The sequence below is a fragment of the Macaca nemestrina genome, chromosome 12, assembly GCF_043159975.1.
Source record: "Macaca nemestrina isolate mMacNem1 chromosome 12, mMacNem.hap1, whole genome shotgun sequence".
Taxonomy (NCBI): Eukaryota; Metazoa; Chordata; class Mammalia; order Primates; family Cercopithecidae; genus Macaca; species Macaca nemestrina.
Window position 1 is genome coordinate 84,039,148 of NC_092136.1, and position 13,051 is coordinate 84,052,198.

The window sequence follows — 13,051 nt, forward strand, 5'->3', positions numbered from 1 at the left end:
GCTGATTCTTAAATTATTAGGAGTCTAAATCTGAGTTCTGCAAAGTTTTGTTCTTCTGTAAAGTATTTAAAAGAGGAAACAACATTTCACTTCACAGTACAGTTTTCAGAGTTTGGCAGACTTGAGTTTGAAGAGCAGTTTAGCCCATTTAGCTCTATAAACCTATGGAACATTATTTATTACTCTAGGCCTCTAATTTCTCATTAGTAAAATGGGACTACTATCTAGACAGTCATTCCTTCATGTATACAACAAATATTAATAAGCACCTACTATGTGTGAGGTATCATACTGAAAATTAGAGGTTTTCAGTGATACATAAATAAGAGATACTCCCTGTGCACTCCCTGTCCCTCATGGAGTACACAACCTAGATTTTCTACCTGTAGCCTCAAATTCACACCAATATAATGGCTTAAAAATATGAAAATATGAATAATTTTGCTATTCAAATGGCTTAATCATTATTGACCAGAGTTTGTCCTAAGTAATTAATTCATTAATTGTGTTACTTTCACAAAGCACTGTCATTTCCCACTTCTTGATTTGTTCTTCTAGACAGGAACCCTGGTTTAAGTTGAATCTACAGGTAGTAAGTAGTTAATTCATATATACATTATATATGTGTATATATATATTTTAAATTTAGGTAGGCACATGAGCCTGCACACATGTGCACACACTCATTTCTAGAAAAGGATTTGAGGTGGCTTGCTAGTTAATTTAAGAACAAACTTTTTAGCTGGTTGCTCTTAGCAACAGTCTTTAGCAGTTCTGCCTCGTTGGCCAGAATGATTTTTTAAAGGGAATAAATCATTCAAAGTAGTTTAACTAACAAATGGAAAATAAATGACTTACTTCAGAAAGGCTTACACAGGGACTGGGAATTCTAGTATAGTTGGGATGGAGAAGACAATGGTGCTGAGAAGCTGCCTACACATAGGGGAATTTTCCAGAGTTCTCCTTTCCCTGGACTAGTTCATGCCTACATGTCTAACAAAGCCAGAAGACCAGAGCACTATGGCTGACAGGTTCCTGTGGCAGCACTGGAACCAGGCCTCATCCTACAAAATACAGACTAACTCTTCTTACCAGTTCTAATGCAAATCATTCAATTCTATTGAAGACATTGGACCATACATGGATTCTAAGTCGGAGAGATAAAAGTTGCTTATTTTATAAGCAATAAAAGCAAAACAAATCTTTTCCAGCTGGTACAAAACTATCGATTGTTTTAAGATGGATTTAAATTAACTCAAAAAATAAAGGCTACTATGGGAATTATGTTTACAGACCTTCATGCATCCATTCATTCCTCACCAAGAACTTATCAACCAACTTCTAGGTCTCAGTCTTGGTGACCAAGGGATTCATTTATTTGTTCATTCAATATATATTTATCAAATACTTCATTTTCCCTCTGCTGTCATGGAGTTCAGTAGAAATTATATGCAGATAAAAATATCCTAAGAATGAAGTATGATGGGTGTCATTATTCAACAGGTCCTTCTTTGAAATTAACACTAGGTCTCAATTGCCTAAATAATTAAACAATAGATCATATAAAGCATTCATTCAACAAACATAATAAATTGAACTTATATTGTAAGCACTATAGCAGTAGCTAGGTGTTCTGAATGTTACGCCCCGGACTCTGACATCTCATGCTATTTACAGCCTTGTGACAATTCAGTTCAATGTGAAGGAAAGAAGTCCGTGACACCACGTGAGCAGAGATGATATAAAGTCCAGGGAGATCTTCCATGAGTACATGCTACAAATTTAGTCCTGAAGGAATACTATTAATATTTCCTTGATGACCTCCCTCCTTGGATAAAGTCCATACCATTGTAAGGCAGTAGGCAAGTGTAGAAAAGGATCAATACTGTATTTGCTAAACACATGAATGTTCTTGTTGGCAATAAGTAGAATATTTATATGCAATGATTAAATAATAGCACAAGGTGCCAACACAATTCAGAGCCAAAAGCAACTATACAGAGAGTGCCTTGGGGGCTCTGAGCAGCCAGATTATATGCAAGGAAAGATTTCAAACTGTTCAATAAGTCAGGATTACTCATTTGAAACTAAGCAACTTTAGACATACTGTATAAATGATCTCATTAATATTTTCTGAGTGATACATTGAAACATCTTGATTCAACACAATTCAACATAGAATTAGATGAAATGGAACTGAGTCTGTGATAGGTAATAAGGATCTTCAAACCCATCATCTGTGAAATACAACATCAGGTCCTGAACATTAATACCCTGGTACTGATGAAACTTACTTTGGACAATCTGCTTCTCCAGACAGAAATCAAGAAAGTAATCTTGACTTGTAACTAGTAAAATGAGCAAGTAAACAAGAAAACAGAGACAGGAGGAAAGAAAGAGAAAGGAAGGAAGGAAGGAAAGAAGAAAGGAAGGAAAGGAGGGAGGGAGGGAGGGAGGGACTTCCATAAATCTATTTAAGTCTATTCATTATCTCTTACTTTGCTACAAATTTCATTACACTGGCATTGAAGTTGCTATACAGTTTTCCAAAACTGCTTCAGAGAGAAACCAAGTAAAGTAAAACACAGTCAATTAAATGTGAAGACAAAAAGTTAATCTAACAACTGTAAAGGAAGTCTAGAATTTTCCAGATAGACTTCTTCTCTAAAGTTATATTTAAGGGAGACTTGTACACCAATGCCAAATGCTTATTCAAAATTGCAGAACACCTAGCTGTGATAGTGAAAAATAATACATTTCAGACTATCCTTTCTGGTCAGAAAAATTTAAAAGTTATCTTCCTGAGTCCAAAGAATGGAACAAAAAACATGAATAAGGGTCTGGCAACATCCAAAAATTGTCCAGGCCTAGCAAATACAGCTCCACAAGCAAACATCTAGAGTTTGAATATTAGTAGAATTCTGTTTAATCTGAGATCAAATCTATAAGTGATTTTTATATGCCTCCCCAGAACCCAGAACATTTACCACCTAAGCTATCTTTTTCATTCAGATATATTTTTTTCATTCAGATATATTTGACTCCACAGATCTCCTCTGTAGAAGTAGCAGGGTTTTGGGCACATGCACATTCTTGCTGAGTTTCCTGGCTTGACACTAAAAGTGTAAATAACTGATAATGGAGGTGTACATGAAACTGATTTAACTGGAAGTATCAAGGTAATATCCAGGTCCTGGACTTCTGAAGTAGAATGTAAAAGAATAAAAGAGAAAGCCAGAAGTGACTTCAACTGGCCTAATTACATACTCTTACCCATTATAAGAGTGCAACAGGCTGTATTCCCAAGCTAGGAGCTGGATGAAAGAGGTTAGAAGCCAGAGGAAAGAAGAGACCAATATCCTGAAGTCATTCAGCTCTACTTCTGCCCTTATTATCTGAAATATTTGTCAGTCTTCATTGCACAGATAGAATTTTACCTGAGAGTATGCATTAGCTGAGCCCTCTGTACTATGTATACTCTGGCTTTCAAGATTCGACTAGGTAACATGGACTCAATTTGATCATACAAATACATAAATGAAAATTGTGGGGCAAGCACCAGCTTCTCCCTTTGCTATTGGTAGCATCCCAGAAATACATTGGTTTAATGCTTTGGAAGCATGGTCAGTCCCTGGAAAATTCTCAAAGAGTGACAAATAAGAAAAATAGAGACTTCCCCTGGACTCAGAGTCAGAAACCTGGGCTTAAACCCAAGTGCCATGACTTTAGGCTTGGTCACTTTGGGCAAGGTATAGCCAAATTTAAGTATTAACATGAAAGGAACTTTAATTTGGGGCCATCTAGTCTAGCCCCCAGATAGTTCTTTGATCATCTGAACAATATTATGGAGAAATGGTCTTCGGCCTGATGCTTGAACCTTCCTAGTAAAGAGAATTTTCACCTTAAGGTGACTTAGTGTTCTTGTCTATAAAAATATCTACCTCACAGAGATGTTGTATTGGGGGATAAAAGATAACTAGTTTACAAAGGCTTTCTATATAATAACAATAAACATTATTTTAAAATATGAGTAAGATCAAGACTGAGAGTACTTTCTAAATTGCCAGATAAAATCATTACAAAGAGATAAGTTCTGTACACAGCAAGCAAATACACAATCCCCATTTTTAGTCTCTTAAACCTTATGACCACTTTCATCTAAGAACTTTTTGAAATTCAATTTAGTACTTCTATTAGAAGAACAAAGGTGCAGTTTGCATACTCTGGGTTTCCTATTTATCTACAGCTACACTGTTTTTTCTTTGCAAACTTTTCAAGATAAAACTTTAAAACCCCAGAGCTCTAGAAGATGCTTGTTCTCTCTTCAGCCAAAACAGGCATCCAGTTTCTACAATAAATGAGATCATAGCATCCCCACTCATACTGCTGTAGCTAAGAACCTGTCAGCATTTTTATTATAAAACCCTTTTCTTTCCTCTGGCTTGAGAGACAAACCATAGCAATTGTTGGGGAAATAGTTCCAGAAAAGAGCAATGCACAAGTACAGAAAGAAAATGTCTCATTTTACAAAACTCATAAAGAGTGTATTTAGGAATTAGGCAGGCCTGCAGAATACCAAGGAACATTTCTTTTGGATGGTCATCTGGCCTTTTAAATAAAGAAAATAAAGTTTACTAATATTTAAAACAAAATTTTCTCAGGCAGCAGATGTTAGGAAAAAAATTATCTAGTTGAATATCGTCAGGCACCAATACGTCTGGTAACAAAAGCTATAATAACACACACATTACTGAATCTGTGCTCACATGGAAGCTGCTTTGAGGGTAGGGAGCATTCTCTAGCAGACTCTGAAGTAAGATAGTGGGGATGGGAAAGGTTATGCCAACTACTTCAAATAGGATAAAATAGGATATATTAATAATATGCTAGAGATGATAGATGAAACCTTATCTAGCAAAGTGGTGGTACTTCGTGAATACTCAGCGAAGGAAGATTGAATATAATTAATATATGATCTGGTTTACACAGTTAACTCTTTTCTTTCTCACTTGTGAGTCTTGGGTATGAACATGAAAAAGCTTCTCTCTAGGTTATTTCATACTATGTTATTGCAAATAAAAGTGAAAAGAGAAAGGACTACATCTGAGACAGTAAGAGAAAGAAAACTAATAGGTATTTAATGACTACTACATGTGAGACATTGTATTAGTTACTTTCTTGTTTTGTTGGTATAACAAACACATTAAATATATCTTATCTCTGTCATATAGATGAAGAAACTAGAGCTCAGAGAAGTGAAAGGGCTTCCCCAAAGTCACATGGCTAATGGTTCAGTCACAATACTTTGTAATGCCAAACTCTGCCCTCAGGACTTGCTTCTTATATCTATGTTTGCCTGCCCAAGAGCACACTCAGAGTATCTCTGCTTGGTACAGAGGGTAGAATAGGATATATAATCTAACATTCTCTCCCCCTCTTCCTCCCTCCTTTCTCCCTTCTCCCTTCTATCCAAGGGGAAGGCGTACCTTCAATGCCATATTACTACTTTCAACACTTCTCAAGAAGTGTTGGACCATAGAGATCAATTGTAGGTTTGAATAGAAAACCAAATTATTTTTCCTTTCTGACGTAGTACAAGGCTTTAAAAACCCCAGATTTAGTTTGACTAACTTCAAAAATCCTACTTTATACCTAAAGACATCATTGGTTCTTTTGTCCTCTCATTAAATTCTGGAGCAGGGCCTTCCAACCTACTGAAGTATGAGACTACCTTTAAACTACTGTATAGGCCCTCATATGATATTAGTTGTACTGATGAAGAGATAGTGTCACATAGCAATTAATGACTTCCTAAATGGATCTATTTTGAATAGTATATAGAGTAATTCAAGTAAAGTCCTTAGAATAAAACACTGCAAGTGGTGATCACCCAAAAAGGGTTAGTCCAATCTGCTCTGTGAGGTGTTTTTCCATGTGCATTCCTTAGCAGTAGCTCACCAGCGAAACTGAAAGGTCCCTGAGGCAGAAACTATTTTACCATGTTTGAGTACTAACCTAAGGTGCCCACTATAATGTTAAGCACAATATATATGCTCAAGAGAGAACTAGAAATTGATTAATGGACAAGTGTACCTACATTTCTCCACGTGGAGATTTTCACCAAACCATAATGAGGATACTTGAGACATGGCTCCAAGAGAAAAATCGAAGTCTCCCACCCTTAGATAATAAGTCAACTGACATAAAGCTGCCATCTTATTTGAGAAATTATAAATGTAATATCATTAATTATTATTTGATAATATGATAGTATCATTATTTGCCATATGATGCAGTGATATCATTAATCCCTGCCTGGTTTAATCCATAATGTGGATATTAAGGCAGTTACAGTGCACTGGATCAGCATTTTAAAGATAATGACTGTTTTTAGTGTGCTCATTCATCAAATTAAATAATTTAAACTACTTTAGGAATTTGGAAAAAACTTCAATAAAGATAATGCAATGAAACCCCATCAAAATTATGTATTTTATGTTAGGAATTATGCACACACACACATACACACACAAAAATGGAAGTTTCAAAAATATTACTTTATTTATAAGATTTCCAGAAGCCATCATTTAGGACACTATTCTTATTCTATCTGACATTATCATTTAAATTTATGTAGAAAAAATATTATTGTGTTCTTTATAATCACTGAAATATATAATGTGTTCATATATCTGACAAGTACATTCGTGTGTGTGTGTGTGTGTGTGTGTGTGTGTGTGTGTATAGCTGAAAAAATCGTTAGTTTTAAATGTTTTCTACTATGGTGTCTCTGGAAGTATAATCTGTGACTTATAATAAAATATATCTATAATCTTATGAGGAAACAATTTTAATGTCAATAAGATCACCATGGCATGGAGATCTGATTGCTTTTATGATTTATTAGCTTCTCTGTACTTTACTAGACAAGAATGGCTTATTAGTGATGACACAGCCAGGCATTTCACCCCAGATACTAGCCATATTAGTCAGGGTTCTCCAGAGAAACAGAACCAGTAGAAGATAGATAGATAGATAGATAGATAGATAGATAGATAGATAGATAGATAGATAATCAGTCTATCTGTCCTACCCAGCCCCCTCCCCCTCCACACACATATGAATTGGTTCCCATTATTATGGAGGTTATGTCCCAAGGTCAGCAGCCAGCAAGCTGGAGACCCCAGAGAGCCAACATGCAGTTCCAATTCTAGTCTAAAGGCCTGAGAACTGGGAAAGCTGATGATATAAGTTCCAGCACGAAAGCCAGCAGGCTCAAAACCCAAAAACAGCCAATGTTTCACTTCAAATCCAAAGGCCAGTAAAGGTCAATGCATCAACTCAAAGCAGGCAGGCAGGAGAAGTTCCCTCTTACTCAGGCTTTTTGTTCTATTCAGGTCTTCCGTTGGTTGGATGAGGCTCACCCATATCATTAGGGAGGACAATCTGCTTTATTCAGCCTACCAATTTAAACTCATCTAGAAATAATCTTTCAGATATACCCAGAATAATATTTGACCAAATGTCTGGCCCAGTGAAGGTGACACATAAAGTTAACCACCACATCAAGGTAGCACATTAAGTAATGCCTACTCTTTATTTCAGGGAACATAATCTCTGGGAAGTTTGATAACACAAGAGGTTAAGTTATCAAAGACAAATTTTAAAGAAAAGTGACAAATAAATAACAAAATAGGCACCATTTATTTTTTCACTTCTGCACTCAGTAAACATTTATGAGCACCTGTATCACTCACTCATTCAATCAACAAATATTTATTAACTGTCTTCTGTGCAATAGGCATAATTATATTTACTGGATCTTCCAGGCATTATACTAAATTAATATACTATGGCTCTTGCCCCTAAAATCCCTACAGTTTAGATGAGCAAATGGATAAGCAAACAGAATTTACAACTGAATATTACAATTAGGATACAATTATTAAGTATTACATGCCATAAGAGTCCAGGGGTAATTTAATTCAAAAGATCCTGGGAATTATTTCACCATATGTACTTTATTTAAAACTTTACCTAGACACCCATAAATGCATACAAGGCAAAAGACTTCTTAAAGTCTGAGCTCTTTCAGGATCCTGAATTCTGCAAATCAGCATTCCCTTTCTGTGAACATACTTTATTGGTGTCATAAAAGTTAACCCTCATTTTTTATATTCAGGGTTTTCTCTCAAATTTTCTACGATTAAAAATAAAAACTCTAAAAGACCTAGAAGTGGCAAGTATATATTGTTGAAGAGGACAAAAGGTCCATGCAGCCTGCTTGTTTGGGACATCAGCACCTGTTTAACTCCTTAGCTCATTTTTCATTTTCTCTTTCTGGGTCAGATATAATCTAGTATTTTTGTTTTTGGTGTGAATTATATAAACTTCCAGATTCTGCCTTTTGTAGCATTAGAAGACTTCAACAATGCATTGGTAGGTTAAAATACATCCAATTTACTGATAGGTGAATTTCAAAGTGTTTAACACTATTCAGTTGACTCTATCAGCAATCTCCATCTTCTCAGCAATATGTAAAGTGGTTTAATAACATAGAAAGAAATCCACGTATTTTATAGTTACCACATACCAGGCATTGTGCTAAATGTTTTGATATGTGATATATCACTTAATTTTTACAACAGTGCTGAAAGGAGGGTGTTATTTTTCCAGCTTCTTGCAGATAAAACTTGTCAGTTTCTCTTTTCTCACCTTGATTTCTAAAACTTCTAGTTCAGAGTTAGAAGTCATGACGTGGAAAGAATAACATTGAGTTAGAAACTAGGAGACCTAGTTGTAGCCATGGCTGTGTAACTTGCTGTGTGACCTTGAGTAAGTCACCTCCTGTCCACATGATTTAATAACCTCCTGTGGAAAATGATAGTGTGAATACTATGAAAAATGATGTTTGGATCAAACTCCTCTCAAAAGAAATTCTTGTACAATAAAACTGACTCCTCTGATCAGCGTGCCTTACATTCAAATTCAGGTGTGTGTAAATGACATTTTTGCAAATTGACTCATAGCTTAAAGACATTAAGCATAGAATCATGCTATTTGAAAGAGTACCAAAATTATATTGGAAATGAGTGTAGACTCCAAATCTAACCTGCTTAGGTTCAAATTTTGGCTCTGCTATTTAAGAGCTATATGTCTTCAGGCAAATTACTTAAACCACCTGTGCCCCAATTTCCCTATCTGTAACATTGGAATAACTACTATACCCATCTCAAAGGGGCACTATAAAGATTAAGAGAGTTGACATTTCTGAAAACAGTATCTGACAACTGGTAGCAGGTCAGTGTGGGTATGTGTTGAGAGAGAAACTGAAGTCTTGGCAATGTAAATAGCTGTCTCCTTAATGTACCAATTTTAAACATTTGGATTTTTTGCATATTAAGTAATTTTAAGATGATACAAAGCAATATAGTCATGAGACTCCTATTAAAGCCTAACAGAGTTTTAACCCTATCCACAGGAGAAAAACTAGACTACCTCTTATTTACAAATCCATAAAGATGAAGAATGTGATGACATACAAAGTAGCCTGTGGTAGTACAAATTTATATAACTATGATTAAAATAAACTTAGAAATACCCATCATCAAGCATCTTAAATTATTTTTAAAAATCTGACTTAGTAATTTTACTTATTCTATCCTATCCAAAGGAAATAATTTTAAATCTAAAAAAGACTTATTCCCCAAGATGTTTATTTTATTTTTAATAGTAGAAAATTTAAGTGGAAAAAAAGCCAAAATATCAAAAGAATGGTTAACTGTTATTCAGCAATTAAAATACATTCACAAAGCCTAATATAAATTTAAGTTATTCAAATGCAAACGCAACATGATTACAACTACATTTTTAAAATAAGTCACGTATAAACCAAGGAAACCAAAACAGTACTGGGAAACTAGGAAAACAGACACTAGAATATTAAGTTTTTACATCTAGTCCTCTGAAATAAAAAGTATTTTCTAAAGTTTATGTTCTGAATTTCTGTTTTTTTTTCTAATGTATTTCAATGAACATATATTACTATAAAATAAAAAAATACATATACCAAAATTGTCAACCTTTGGAAATATTCAAAATATGTAAAGGGAAACCACCCTGCTAGTGACAAAAAAATGTACATAATTATATATAAATTGATGGCTCCTCTGCTACCACTAATGCTTTATAACAAAATTGGCCACATTTAAATAAACAAATGGGCAAACAAAACTACTTCTCTGTCACAGAGACTGTCTAGGCCGGAAAAAGGGGTCTGGGAGAGGTGGAGAAAGCCAGAAGGTTCCAGGGAACTGTCCACCAAGGAGGTTCTGACAGGCCCTCTGATCTTGGGGGTGTGTTAGAGCACCCTCTGGAGGCGGGGAGCCCACAACCCATTTCCCCTTTCTATCTCTCTCTCTCTCTCTTTTTTTCCCCCCATCTTTACCTTTCCATCATTCTGTTCTATTTTCCTTCCTTCCCTGCTCCTTTTTCTGTTTGCCTGGTAACTATGGAGATCGGAAGAAATAACACTTGTAAAATAAAACCAATTATTTTACCCTTTCCTTTTGCTTTTTTAGTCCTTGAACTCATCCCTTTCTTCTTTTGATTCTCTCCTTTTTTTGTTTTTCCATTTTATTCCATTTTAACCTTCCCCTTACTCTCCCTGTGCTCTCTTTTGTGAGAGTCACCCTGTAGAAGAAAGGCAGGCTGCTTTCTGGAAGATGACTCCTTTCCTTTGAGGGTTAGGGAAGTTATAAAATGTCCAAATATTCACCAGAAAAAAAAAATTTCAGGACTCTGTAACATTTTCAAAAACTTTCCCCATCTTAATATATAAAAACAATATTGAATATACCTGATGTGTCCTAGGGGCTTCACAGTGATTCAGTTGAGCTGTTATATTAACAAATGGCTATTATGAGAAAGAAAAAGGTGCTCAAGTTTTAGCCACATTCCTTTTAAAATTGTAAATATTTAAAATATACAACAGAATGTTTTGATATAGTGAAATGTTTGCTACAGTCAAACTAATTAACATACCCACTATCTCTGTTACATTCTCTGTGTGTATATATGTGTGTGTGTATGTAAGAGTATGTAAAATCTACTCTCTTAGCAAATTTCCAGCGTACAATCCAATATTAACTATAGTCCCAACATTGTACCTGAGACTTAATGATGTTGAGCACCTTTCCATGTATCCATTAGCCATTTTAATATCTCCTTTGAAGAAGTGTCTATCCAGGTCCCGTGCCTTTTTTTTTTTAACATAAATCATATTTCAATTATACCTTCCTTTTAATTAAAATAGTAAAGCAAAGGAATAATTGTAGAGAATACTGTAGTTTATAAAGTAGTTTCAGAATATTAGGACAAATAACAAATATTCTTTTATGTTTGTATGTAGTTTTGTCTTAGAAATATTGGGGAATAAAAAAGGGGAATAAAAGAAGGGAGACACACACACGGACTGTGGACCTTTGCAATGCAGCTATAGACAAGAAACAGGAAAGAGAAATACTATTTAGGCTGGCCCTTGAAATTAAATTCAATACTTTGATCTTTGTGGATGGAGAAAACAGTTAAGTGAAGGTAAAGTTGATGCCTATTTTCTGATAATGACATAGAAACTACTATGACAAAAAAATAACATTTTAGAAGTCCTCCTTCCCCATGGCAAGTTCATTCCCATAAATTACCTTGTGAATGTGTTAATGGCACATGGACAGGGGCAAAAATAAATAAATAAATAAAATTAAAAATACACAAATAAAAAAGTTGTGGGGAAACTGATATAATAGAAAATCTTTTTATGGAACAAAGTTATTTTGGTTTCTCTCATGAGAACTTAAGGTTAGGTGGGATAGTGGGTGATCTGTATTTTAATAAAGGAAGTGGAATTACTTCCTCAATTGGCTCAGAATTAATTTGTGGAAGAAATGGTGTTGGACTTACATTTGTATCTCTAATGCCCATCATAATGCCTAGCACAGAAAGACACTCCATGTTTACAGTCATAAGTCGTATAGTCAGATAACTAAATTGAATAGCTGTCAGGATAAAACAAGAGGGATCCTGGAGATGGCTAAGTGACAAAAGAAGATAACTTTTGAGTGTCTAGCTTGAAGGCTCAAATTACTCAGCATCCTTCAAGCCATTCTGAGATAATTAGAGCAAACAGTTTTAGTGTTTTTGAAACTGACACTCTGGCCTACACATGAAAATGGTTTTAGACTTTGCCATATACATATCTTTCAGGAAAGGAAATAAATATCCATCCTAATAATCTTATTTTCACACTTATTAGGTAATCTTGAAATGACTGCAGGTTTTTGAAGTATCCTTACTGAAATCTGTGTCTCCATGATTTTTTCAAAAATTATTTAAATTACATTTTAATTACTAAAAGATTCAGTGAAAATCCTTTATAATTTTTTTTCTTAAATCAATATTGTAAGAAATGTAATCATCTGCCATATCACTTAAATTTGAGACCAAAGGGAACAAGAGCAGTTTATTGCTATGCCTCCAGTGTGTAGCATTTCTTGTGTGGTTAATAAATATTTACTGATCAAATGGAATAATAGTATAATTTGTTCATTAATTTTCATAAATGTACTTCATTTTCTGAATGTCATATCAATATATAAATGGTTCCTATATTTTACATAAACAGCATAGAGCAAAGAAAAATAACTTTGGGAAAAGTAATGATTGATTTCTTAATAAAGATGAAGAATTTATGAAGGGAACTATGTTAATAACAGTGGAAGCAGTTTCTCCTATAAGTAATAAGCCCACCTCAGTGGAACTATGAAAATAATTAGGGCCATATAAAAGCAACAATCATTTGATGAATTTATACATAGTAAGTACTGCAGGCATTTCATTTAAATGTTATTTCTCACAATGACATAGTAATATACACTGCAGTAGTTATTACTATGGCCACTTTACATATGAAGAAACTTAGACGTACATAAATCATATCAATAGTAAGTACAAAATTTAGCTTTGAAGCTTAAGCCTGATGTGAGGTAAATTTTCC

General features: G+C 34.5%; 1 protein-coding gene across 24 annotated transcripts in view; it reads right to left on the minus strand.

Moving 5' to 3' along the window:
- Positions 1–13,051, minus strand: part of LOC105468849 (discs large MAGUK scaffold protein 2) — a 2,241,192-nt gene that overhangs the window by 1,265,562 nt on the left and 962,579 nt on the right. The window lies entirely within an intron of this gene.